Genomic DNA, 12582 nt, shown 5'->3' with positions numbered 1-12582 from the left:
GCGAACTTTGACAGTTTCATGTGCTTGAAAACATCTGCTACCTTTCCCCTTCCTTTTGCCGTATAAAACTCCTGTCCCGGAAGCTGCTTGTAGTCGGCTTTGACGTAGGTTTCGTCGTCCATTACCACGCAGTCAAACTTCGTCAGCATCGTCGTGTACAGCCTCCGGGATCGCGCTTTGGCCGTCGTATTTTGTTTATCATCGCGATTTGGAGTCACTACCTTCTTGTAAGTCGATAGTCCGGCTCGTTTTTTGGCTCGATGCACGGTTGTAGACGATACACCCAGCTTATTTGCGGCATCTCGGAGAGAGAGGTTAGGGTTTCGCTTGAAACTACCGGCAACTCTCTTTGTCGTCTCAGCGGCTTCCGGTTTTCGATTTCCCCCCGATCCAGACTTCCTGGCTGTCGACAAACGTTCCCCAAACACTTTAATTACATTTGTAACGATTGATTTGGCAACTTTTAGCGATTTTGCCAACTTTGCGTGCGAGTAGCTCGGCGATGCGCGAGTAAAATTTTGATACGCTGCTCTTCTTGCTTGGACGGCATTTTGACAACTGAAGAGTGAATTCCAAAATCAAAACAGGAGCAACATTCTACACACACACACCTTCAAAATGAGGGGTGTTCAGGTTTTTAAATGCAAAATTGAAAGAAATACGTCAAGTTGATATTGACCAAATTTTGACCGTATCACCCTTTAGTCCTCCGCCAAGGTGATGCCTATTGGGATCGTACCGGAACGTACTGCTCAATTTCCTTTGGTTCTGCTTCGTTTTCAGCGCTTCAATCCAGGCTGGACCTCCGTACCTTAGTATCGATGAGGACACACTGGTGGCCAGAAGACGCCTCTTGCTGCTGCTTGGACCAGAATGGTTCGGCATGATTCTGGCTATTGCGTTGATGACCTTCGCCGCCTTCTCGCAAGCATATTCGATGTGCTTGTTAAAGTTTAGCCGGTCGTCGATCATCACTCCCAGATTCTTCAGCACGCGCTTCGAAACAATGGTGTGCTCTCCAACGGTGGTTTCTGCCCGCTGCACTGCTTTGCAGCTACTGACCAACATCACTTCTGTTTTGTGGTGGGCTAAAGGGTGTCCACGATGAAATTGCCACACACAAAATTGATTCGCAAAATTCGAGTTTTCATCCGATTGCCATCAAATTTTCAGGGATTGAGAAATAACTATTAAACTTCATTTTACCATTTTACTCGTATTTTATTTACAGTCCATACGCAAATGCCCGCACCTTGGCCTTAACCCCGGCCATAAGATTCTGCACAACCTGTGAATCAACCGTTTTTTGCATGTAAACCCATACTTTCTTCAGTTCCTCGACTGTCTTCACTGCCTTAGGTCGTTTAAGAAGGTGCTGCTTCATAATCGCCCAGTACTTCTCGATGGGGCGGAGCTCCGGAGTGTTGGGAGGGTTGAACATTTTCGGCACGAAATTGACCTTATTGTCCGCATGACACTTCAGCACGTCCTTGGAGTAGTGGCATGAGGCCAAATCCGGCCAGAAGATTGTTGGGACGTTGTGGGCCTTCAGGAGAGGAAGCAGCCGCTTCTGGAGGCACTCTTTTATGTACACCTGTCCGTTCATCGTGTCCTGGGTCACGAAAGGTGCACTCCGCTTCCCGCACGTGCAGATGGCTTGCCAAACCAGGAATTTCTTCGCAAATTTGGACATCTTCTGAGTGCGGACATGCTCCGGAACGCTGAACTTATCCTTGGCCGTGAAAAACAGGTTGCCGGGGATCTGTTTGAAGTCGGCCTTCACATATGTTTCGTCGTCCATGATGCAGCATTCAACTTTCGTCAGCATGTTGAGGTACAACTTCCTGGCACGGGTTTTGGCGGACTTGTTCTGCTTCTCGCCGCGATTAGGGGCCTTTTGTACCTTGAACGTTCGAAGCCCAGCCTTAGTTTTGGCCTTCTGGACAAAACTTCGGCTTAGGTGCAGCTTCTTAGCCACATCCCTAACGGAGGCGTTCGGATTTCGGTTGAAGGCCCCAACTACGCGGTTGTGATTTTTGGTGTTGTACGGAATACTTTTTCCTTCACTTCTGGGCTTCCGATCGGTGGTCAACCGTTCCTCGAACCGCTTAATCACTCGTGACACCGTGGAATTCGCGATTCCCAACGTTTTAGCGATGGAACGATGCGAGAGATCCTTGTTCTCGTGATGAATGCGCAAGATTTTATCACGCACGAGCTGTTCTTTCGACTCCATTTCCGCGAGTTTTGATCACAGGACTTTAAAACTTGCAGGATGTAAATAATGCACTATGAACTAAATCCACCCAAATTTTCATTAAATTCTACCCAACGGTTAAAAAGTTAGAGCAATTTCATAGTGTGGCAATTTCATCGTGGACACCCTTTATTTGCAGCTTCGCTCCTTGCATCCAGTTACCAATCATATCTATCGCCTCGGCCGCCAGCATTTCCACTTCTTCAAGCGTCTCACCGGTTACCGTCAAAACGACATCGTCCGCAAAACCAACGATCTCAACTCCTTTGGGCAGCTTAGCGTCAGCACGCCATTGTACATTCCCTTACACAGCGTGGGACCTAGAATGGAGCCTTGTGGAACTCCCACCGTGATTCTAAGCGATTTCTTCTCCGTGTCTGTCGCGTAGACCAGGACCCGGTTCTGGAAGTAACTACTTAGAATCCTGCAGAGGTAGTCTGGAACCCTCATTCTATGGAGCGCCTTGGCGATGGCCTCCCAGCTGGCGCTATTGAATGCATTCTTCACATCAATTGTAATCACGGCGCAGTATCGATTTCATCTCCGCTTCTGTTTGGAAGTTTTCTCGGCTCTGTCAATCACTGTCCGGATTGCATCCACCGTCGATCTCCCTTTCCAGAATCCGAACTGGCTCTCCGACAACTCGTGTTCACTCTCCGTGCATTTCGTCAGCCTATTCAGGATGATCCTCTCCTAGAGCTTTCCGACAGTATCCAGCAAGCATATTGGCCTATACGATGCAGGATCCCTCAGCGGTTTTCCGGGCTTTGCAACAGCACAGGCTTTTGTACCTTCCACCTATCAGGGAACTGACCCTCATCCAGACATTTCTGCTGCACTATCCTGAACATGTCCGGGAACGTCTGGCCGGGAGCTTTCTTCGCCTATAACCGTTGGAGACTTGTTCGACGTTGTCTCCATCTTCCTCGCCATATGGTGTAGGTGGCCAGGTTGTTGGGTCATGCTGTGGGAAAAGTCCATCCACGATGACTTTCAGCTTGTTGGGACACATTTCAACCGGCATCTTTGGATCTCTGATCGTCGCAATCGCGACTCGGTATTCGTTGCCTCAGGTGTTGGCATCGGCATCGTGGCACAGCTCCTTGAAGCTGTTTGACTTGCTCAGCATTATCTTTCGTTTTAGGGCAGCCCTGGCCTCTAGGAACACCACCCTGCGCTAATCTCTGCCTGCTACCGTTCTTGTTCTCTGAACGCGTCTTCTGACTAGAAGACAACTAGCACTGAGGGTGCTAATTTCCTCGTTCCACCAGTAAACTGGACGCCGCCTGTTCGTTGGTTCCAATTTTCTCGTCATAGTTGTGTCACATGCCCTTGCTAATGATTCGGTCAACTCGTTCGCGCTTAGACCCGGGATGCTGCTGTCTACCCTTAGAGTTTCGATGAAGAGATCCTTATTGAATACCTTCGTCTTCCTCTTTCGCTCGCTTACTTTCGTCCTCCGCATTTCCACTGGTGTCCGTTCGCCGATACTGTACCGGATCGCCTGATGGTGGTCACTATGGGTGTACTCTTCGCACACTCTCCAGTTCATATTTGCCACTAGTGACGTACTGCAGACGTCGATAATGGATTCCCTACCATCTTTGCGGAAGGTGCTGCTGGTTCTTAAGTTGGCTAGACTGACGTTCAACTTTGCCAGAGCTGCGATGACGACTGGTTTCCGTCCAATGAGCTCTCCGGTGAGCTCACCTAGCATCTGGTGGAACTTCTCAATTGTCCATCTCGGGGGTGCGTAGCAACTACTTGGTTTTGGCGATCACCAAACTTTCGTATGAGCGCGCCACCACTTGTTGAATGGGATATCTGCCCATGACTTGTATGGCCGCCATTCATGCTCTATCTGCCACCGAGTTACCATTATAGAGAGGGACATGATATGGCTCTGCAATGATAGCAACGTCGCACTTTTTTTTCCGTTGTTGACTGCCACAACAGTTGTTGTGCTGTGTTGCAATGATTGAGATTGATTTGGGTTACCTCCATTATTGCTGGCCCACCATCGCCTTCTTGAACTCTGGGCACCTGAAACTTCCCGTCACATGGCCGTTTCCGTCCTCCTTTTTGCAGAACATGCACCTCGGTTGCTTTGTACAGTCTTTTGCAACGTGATCCTTCTCTCCGTATTTCCTGCACAGATCAGATCTATCAGGGCCTTTGCAGTTTCTCGCCTGGTGACCGAAGCTCATGCATTTTTATTATCGACACTAATTTAAAACTTCTTCAATAGTCTAGACTTTCCTGGTGTTATGAAAAGTGCCTGAACGATTACTAATTTCTTTAAAGTTCTCTAGACTGCTCTGAATTTATCAGTATTTTTTAAGAACCGCTACTTTACTGAAATTAATGATTTGCTTTGAAGTTTCGTCAATTTTCCTTAAGTACCATTATAAACGCTCACTAATTTTCCCTGAACTTATCTATGCATACTACTTGAATTCCTCTAAATTTGTTTAATAATCAGGCAAATTTTCTGAAATATATTCATAATATCCTAACACTTCTGACGCTTTTGGATCAATCATAGAATTCTTGGAATAACCCATAGTTCCACGGAACTTCTTATAAGTCTGTTTAAGTTAATGGTATTATTGTGAAGCTATCTCTATCTGATCGTCCTCGAAGTACTCGAAACTTCGCTGAATATCATGAAACTATCTAAAAATATCTAAATTTATTAGAAGTTCTCTGGAATTTTTTGAAGATATCGCTGTTTGCTAAATGTTTTTAATTAATGGAACTCCGTTGATGCTCTCTAATCAACTAAGCAATTTTTTTGATTTTTTTAAGTTCTTGAAATCTCCATCTTAAAATACTCTCACGTTTTCCGGATGTTCATATAATTTTTATCACGTTCCAGAAATTCTCTCAGAGCTTTGCTGAAGTTTCCGCAATTTCCCTGAGTTTCTCGCAACTTCCTTAAGGTTTCTACAATTTCCTTGAAATTATTTGAACCGCCCTTTGATTCTCTGATCTGTTTTGATGTTCTCGAAGCTTCCCTAAGGCTCTTGAAGATCTCGGTTATGCTATGAAATAAATAGAATTCCCGTAAACACCTTTAAATTTGCCAGGAATTCCCTGGACTTCTGTTAAGTTCCTGAAATATTTCTGAAGTTTTCATAAATTCTCTGAAGGTCTCTGTACTTCCCTGAAATTCTCGGAACATCTTAAGGGTTCTCGATGTTTTTTCAGCAAATCATGGAACTATCCTGAATTAGCCTAAATTTACGATTATAGATCTTTAAACTGTTTCAAAAGTCTAGACTAAAGTTGCGGGGACTGCTCTTTAGATCTGAAATTCCCTGAAGATCTCTAGATCTAGCTTTTCTGAGGTGCTTAGAACTTCTTAAAAAATTGCACAATACCCCTCAAGTTTTCTATGTTTCGCTGTGAAGTTCTCTGAAATTCTTGGAACTTCATAAAAGTTCCTGAAACGTCTCGGATGCTAAAAGAACCACTTTGAGGTTTTTAAAGCTTCCAGCAGTAAGTTCCCCATATTCTCAGCCATGCTTGGCATACACAGTTTTGGTCACGAACTGCTCATTTGCTAATAACTTTGCATACAGTTGATAAAACATAGTTCTGTTTGAAGCAGTAGATAGAATAAAATTTAAGCTTGTTATAGATACGTTAGAAAAAGTAGATTTTAATTCCAGTAGTAAACTGTTTTTGTTTTTGTGTTGTAAAAATCAAGTGAGAAATGCTCACTGCTCATCTCGGACTTTAAGTGTAAAAATTCATTTGTGTTGATGCAAATGTTAAGATTTACCTACTCTTTGCATATCTATAGCAAGCTATGATCCTAATCTATCAATTGCTTTAAAGAAAAACGAATTTCGGCAACTGAGTGAGGAGTTATTAGCAGATGAGCAGTTGGTGTGTACAACTGTGTATGCCAAGCATGTTCTCAGCGTGTTTGTTTATGGAGCTTCACTGAAATTCTCAGCACTTCCTTTCATTCCTAAGAACTTCTCCAAAGTTCCTACAATTGTTGTGAAGATAATCAAGGAAGATCTCTAATCTTTCATAAAGTTAATTACGATCTTGAAATAAATCATTTATTTTTTCCTTAATTCTGGCATTATGAAAATTTTCAATATCTTGAACTTGAACGAAACTTCAAGACATTGCATATTTTTAGATCATGGACTTACTTACTTGGAAAACTCAGGTAATTTTATTTAGAAAACTGAGTAGACACCCTGTAGATAGAGAAAGATAGTTAAACGTCACAAAGCAAAGAATGATCAATATTGAAATTAATTTACCCTAAAAATGTTGAAAATAGTGACGGATTACAAGAAAAAGTGACTTTAGTGACTTGGCCTTAAAAAAGGAGACTTTTTAGTGACTCGCTTAAAAAAGTGACTCGCTACCAGCCCTGCGTTGCTATGTATTTTCCTTAGCAACCACAATATTATACTGATCTGAAATAAAGATTTTCTTCATTAGTACTTCAACCATCAACTCGACTAGATGACTCAAGCAATTTCTCCCCAATAGTCTATTTCTCACGTCTGAAACCTCGAACATTCAGAAGGAGTCCGCTTTGAGAAGCGTCCGAGAACGGTTGTGTGTTTTTGCTCCGCTGCGTGCTTTTTTTTAGAGCTCGGGCTATCTTTGTGCTGCCGTGTAGTTTTTCGGTGCTCGCATTTAAATAGTTTTATGTCCCGGACGCGATAATTCTATTTAGAATGATTTGTGCTGATGTTTTTCCCCTGTTGCTTTGGTGCCTGGTGTGCTCTCGCTCCCTTTGTTGACAGTGTGACTCGACCGCGCTGATCTATTATTAGGTTTTTGCGGTGTGCATTGCTTTTGTGCACAGAGTGACATGAAGAAGAAAAGTGATATTTAGTTATTGTGTGTTTGGATTCGCTGGAGGAGGAATTGTTTAAAAATGACTAGAGAAAATTAAGCATCGAGAATGCGCTCCCGGATGTATTGATTTGGTGAGTACGTTCCAGTTGAAGATTGTTCTCTCTAAATATCCCTTTTTTGAATACGTTTCATCAATCAAACATTATTATATGTTGGGTTTGGGGGGGGGGGCAGCCTAAGGGTTTCAATGGATTTGTAGACTGGACAAGTGTTCGTGGATTTGCCAGTCCCTTGTCACGTGTTGATAGACGTACATCTTGTCGTTTGTCTTCCAAAGGTCTTCAATGAAGTTGATTCACCCAGCTGCAACAAACCATCAGGCAGAACTTTACAACCAGTGAAGTATCTGCAGTCATATGTAATCCTTGCACTGATGGTGGGTTCTATTCACATCACATGTTCCCCTATAAAAAAGTGAATTTGTGTCGCATATATTATAATCTCATCTGATTCTGGATTTTACAGTCAGCTTCACAGGTGTCAACCTCCTGCCCAGGAATAAGGAAAACTTCGTTAAAGTCTCTTATTGTGTTTCCCTTCCGACTGGGGGACTTGTAGACTTCGGGGCAAACTTTCTTTGACGGTGGTGGATTATTCCCTTCGTTCGCCTCCGTATCCGAAACTGGCTACATCTGTTCCAATTCTGCTTCAGCCTCCAAGCGAGTCTTGAACTCTCTTTTTTTCACTCAATTGATACGTTCCCACATTGGGTTTGGCATGGAGAACTCGTCTTGAGAGAGTTTCGCTACCGCGTTTTTTTTCCGGCCAGTGTAGGATTCCAGCTTCTTTCCAACCAGAAAGAATTACGGTTAGGCATGTTTCGCATCTTTCAATTGTTTGTACCACTTTAAATGGCATTTTTTCCGCACTTGAACTTGGACGACACTAGCTGACTCCCTTCCGAAACATTTTGAACTGTCACTTTTCTCCAGGCAACTTTGTCATCATAAAACTGAACGGTACCAAGTCAAGTCAAAATGGATAATAAATAAACAATAAGGTATTCAAATTTACTTTATAAATGCTATAATAAACCATTGTGCAGCGATGATCGAGACGTTTCCGTCGGATAAGATTATTTTGCGGCCGAGTGTCTAGGAAGCTATGGAAACCGAAATGGCTCTTGATTTTGTTTTATGCCCTTATAGTATAAACCACCATCGCACTTTGTGAGTTGCCCCAATAGAACCCTTGCTTTTGGTTTGAATCAGTACAAATTCGTTCTATTATATAAAAAAAAAAGAAGTATACATATTCATTTTCTTCCGAACTAAATAAACCACCATCACACTTTGTGAGTGGCCCCAACAGTATCCTTGCCGTTGGTCTAAATCGGGTCAAATCGGTTCTAATAATTATTTTATATTCAATCAAGTAAACCACCATCACACTTTGTGAGTGGCCCCAACAGCATCCTTGCTGTTGGTTTAAATCGGTTCAAACCGCTTATAATTAATTATTTTGGTCATTGATAAAATAAAATAAACCATCATCACACTTTGTGAGGGGCCCCAACAGTATCCTTATTGTTGGTTTAAATCGGTATACACACATCTAATAATGATCTACATCTCTAGACAGCCGGCTGTTTAGAGCATAAATCGAAAACACTTATAAATAACTACACAAAACAAAAGATCGCATCACTTATCAAGGTGAATCCTGATCCAACGAACCTAACCCACTAACAAAACCTCCTTCCTGTGACTTTTGTGGGATGCAGAGGTAAACACGGTCCCAAAACAACAAAAGTCACACACTAACATTCCTTCCCTCTCCCACCTGATTGCAAGGACGTGGCCGGTGACGTTATTGATCTTTAAAGGTAGGAGTCACTGGAACATGTACACTGAGAATGGCAGGTTACTACCAAGCCCCATTCAGTTGATTCTTTGTACAATTTCACTGGTTCAGATCAATCACGGAGTGCAACTATCGATACGTGCAGTCAGACTAAGCTAAGCTAAGCTAAGCTGGTGACCGAAGCTCATGCATTTGTAACATTTCTCCATCTTCTTAGACACCCGAGGAATAGCTTTCAACGGGCACACTGACCATTCAACCTTGATTCGGCCTGTCTTCAGCAGCTCGTTAGCTGCGTCCGAAGAAAGTCGTATCGACGCCGTCTGCGTGCCACCATACGCCTTCCTCAACCGAATTGCCATTTGTACGTCTCCCAGGTTGCATTGTACCTTCAGTGCACTTTTCAACTCGTCTTCCGTTGTGATCTCGTCCAGATCCCTGCACTCAACCACTGACTCCTGGGATAAGGCTCTTACGTTCGCCGTCGCGCCAAGAGATTTATCGACAAGCTCCTTAAAAGCTGCGCTCTTAACCGTAGGATCCCTTTTCAGCTCAAATAGCATCTCGCCTTTCTGGGTTCGCCTGGTTTTCACCACGTTCTCGCCTAGTTGTTTCAACTCCGGATCCTCTCCCACTTTCCGGAGGAGTGCTGCGTAGGACGTTTTGTCCTTCGCCTCAACAACCCTTGCTTCTCTCCCTCCGAGGCCTAGGCTTCTCCTTGTTCTTCCTGTCTTCCTTCTTCCTCGCTTCCTCTTCCTTCTTCCTTACGTCATCTTCCTTCTGTTTTTTCTTCCTCTCCTTCTGGTTCTCGACTTTACGCCACCCACCATTTTCTCCCATCTCCATGATGCCTTTTTCGTCATCCCTGCGTTTTTTGGGCTCCTCCTCATCTCCTGGCGTGTCCCTATCTCTCTTTTCAGGACGTGGATTTGTGGTTCCCTTCGGCGTCTCATGTGCTTCAGCCAGTCTTATGTTCTCCTTGGCCTCCACGAGAGCCTTTTCGGCATTTCCAGCTCTTTTTCTCTACTCTTGGAAATCCCGATTTGCTACTGCTATGCCTGATTCCATTCCAGTCACAAGTTGCTTGATCTCTTTGTGTACGTTGTTTTTGTTCTTAACGAACACATAGAGTTCATCGATCTTCCTCCTGACCTCCGTCATTTTGGTTCTGCCAAGCTGCAGTTCTTGAGATTTGCTACTGCTGTATATCGGTATGAATATCTGGCTTAGCCCAACGCCTGGTTGTTCTCCTTGGGACTTACTGCTTCTGTTGGAACTCGCAGTGGCCCCCAGGTTCGACACTGGTGATCTCTGCAATATCCCGCTCCTTGCGAACACGTTCACTCCTCCGTTTTCACTATCTGGCGTCTTGCCGTCGCCTTTCATTTTTTTTTTGGTTTTTCCATTTTCGTCATTTTTGTTTTTTTTTCTCCGATTTTCTCCATTCTTATGGGTCCTCCCTCCGGGCCGCTATCTCCACTCGTTGTATGTAGTCTCCTATCGTGATCCCATATCTATGCAAGCAGGGAGGCCATGCTAGGGTTGACACGGTCCTTCATGGGGGCCGTGTTCAGAGCCAGATCGGCGTAAGTCAGGAATGTTACATCTGAGCCTACTACTCACCAATCACCAATTGGTGACGAGTTTTGAACGTATCCGGAGGCCTGCCAAGGTTTTACCGGGACGGGGGCAGCCGCACTATTAGCCCATTCGCCATTTCAAGAAGGTGTCACTCTTCTTTACTCAGGGAGCAGAATAGCACGACTGTCAGTCCTGTAGCGTAGTATCCAATCCAAGTTGGAGGCGAACCAGCCTAAGGCTGAAAGCCTCCTAAATAAAGCTAAATTAATTAATTAGTATCCAATCCATTGTGCCGTGTCGTGTCCATAGTTCCATGCCGTGTCCAGTATACCGTAATAAAGATCTTACTGGCGTCCATCCTAATGTGCCGGTTGGCACTCCTGCGGGGTGACTAAGTATTTCCTCTATCGCCGAGTTATGGTTACCGCGCCAGTGTTCGCGTCGCACCCCCTCACTATGCTATTGTCAGAAGGACAACATTGTCCTGGCTACACCACGGGGAGGTGTGAGGTAGGAACTTGTGAGAACCAGAGCTAGGTTGTCAACTCACCATTTGTAGCCCTGTACTGAAACACCTATCGGAGTAAAGTGACATGCGTCTTCATCAAATAAGCAGAAGATGTGAGTAAACAGACTATTGAAATCCATATTGAGCGGATCTCTGTCAAATAAGCAAACGACTTGGCACGAGCCCCTCTGATTTAGATGAAAGTTTCAACATGTCTTATAGGGGAAATGGATGTAATGTCGGCCTAAATGCCCCTAATTTGGGCCCATAAACAAATTATTATTATTATTATTTAGCTTTATTAAGGAGGCTTTCAGCCTTGGGCTGGTTCGCCTCCAACATAAACAAATTGAGCAATCGACTAAATTTTCAATATCGACCAAAAATATCCATTAGTACCACTAGTAAAATTGATAAATAGCAGATTTTAGGGATGGGTCCAATCTTAGATCCATAGGCCAACAATAGAGCCATTTGCCCTATTATCTAGAGGCAAAGAAATGTGGATAGGGATAGACTCCGTTTATTTCTATCCAATGGATAGGTCTATCCGGATTATCCATACCTATCCGGATAATTAAGCAGCCTGAATTCCAAAGTGGGCCAACTAGACAGATGCTAGTCTGAATGAGGTTTTGGTAGATGTAATAAAGGTAAAATTGTTTTCACCTTGAACATGAGTTACAATAGTTTTTTTTAGAGTTTTCCTGTACTCGTAATCTTCAACACAAAACGCGTAGTCAGTTAGTAAAATGAAATTCATTTAACGGGATTCTGCGAAATGGAGCATTCCGCGAAATGGGGCATCCTGTCAAATGGAGTATTCCGCGATCTGGGGCATTCCGACAAATGGGATTCCGCAAAATGGGTAGAAATTAAATTATTAAAAAAAAGCGGAAAATTTAAACGAATTTACAAATAAATTGATAGACGCTTTAAGGCTGTTGCTTGTAGAATTTTTTCATATCACACTAACTCAACAACGAATTTCAACGAACATAAGACTCAATATTTCAGAGGTTTAGAGATCTGTTATTTTCAGACATTACATGCTTCTCCGCAGCAAACAACAATTATTGGTTTCAGCTACGTGCATTCAAAAAAACCTTAATATGTTGGCTTGTAATATTGCAAACTTTTATGCCAAAAATTACGCAGCAAAAAAAAAAATCAATTATTTTCTAAAAACACAATTTGTAAAAACCGGAATTTTAAAATGGAAAATCACTTGCCACCCTGTGTTCTTTTACACGTTTTTACAAAAATACACTTCGAAGGAAAATTAATCGAATGAAAGTGTAATTTTGTGCGTTTTACCATGCTCTTTAAATGTGCAATGATGTTAATTTAAAACTAAATTAAACTATAGATTAAATTGATGTAATTTTTAAATGCTTCCCGTTGACATGATATGTATGTTTTTATTAATTATTTTTTACTGTGTACAATCGTGGATGGACGGCACCACCTACCGTGCTTTTCGCAGGATTTGTATATAAAGGGTGATACGGTCAAAATTTGGTCAATATCAACTTGA

The sequence above is a fragment of the Ochlerotatus camptorhynchus genome, unplaced genomic scaffold (genome assembly GCF_037179485.1).
Source record: "Ochlerotatus camptorhynchus isolate MF236.1 unplaced genomic scaffold, CSIRO-AGI_Acam_v1.1 ptg000491l, whole genome shotgun sequence".
NCBI lineage: Eukaryota > Metazoa > Arthropoda > Insecta > Diptera > Culicidae > Ochlerotatus > Ochlerotatus camptorhynchus.
This window is presented reverse-complemented; position numbering follows the sequence as displayed.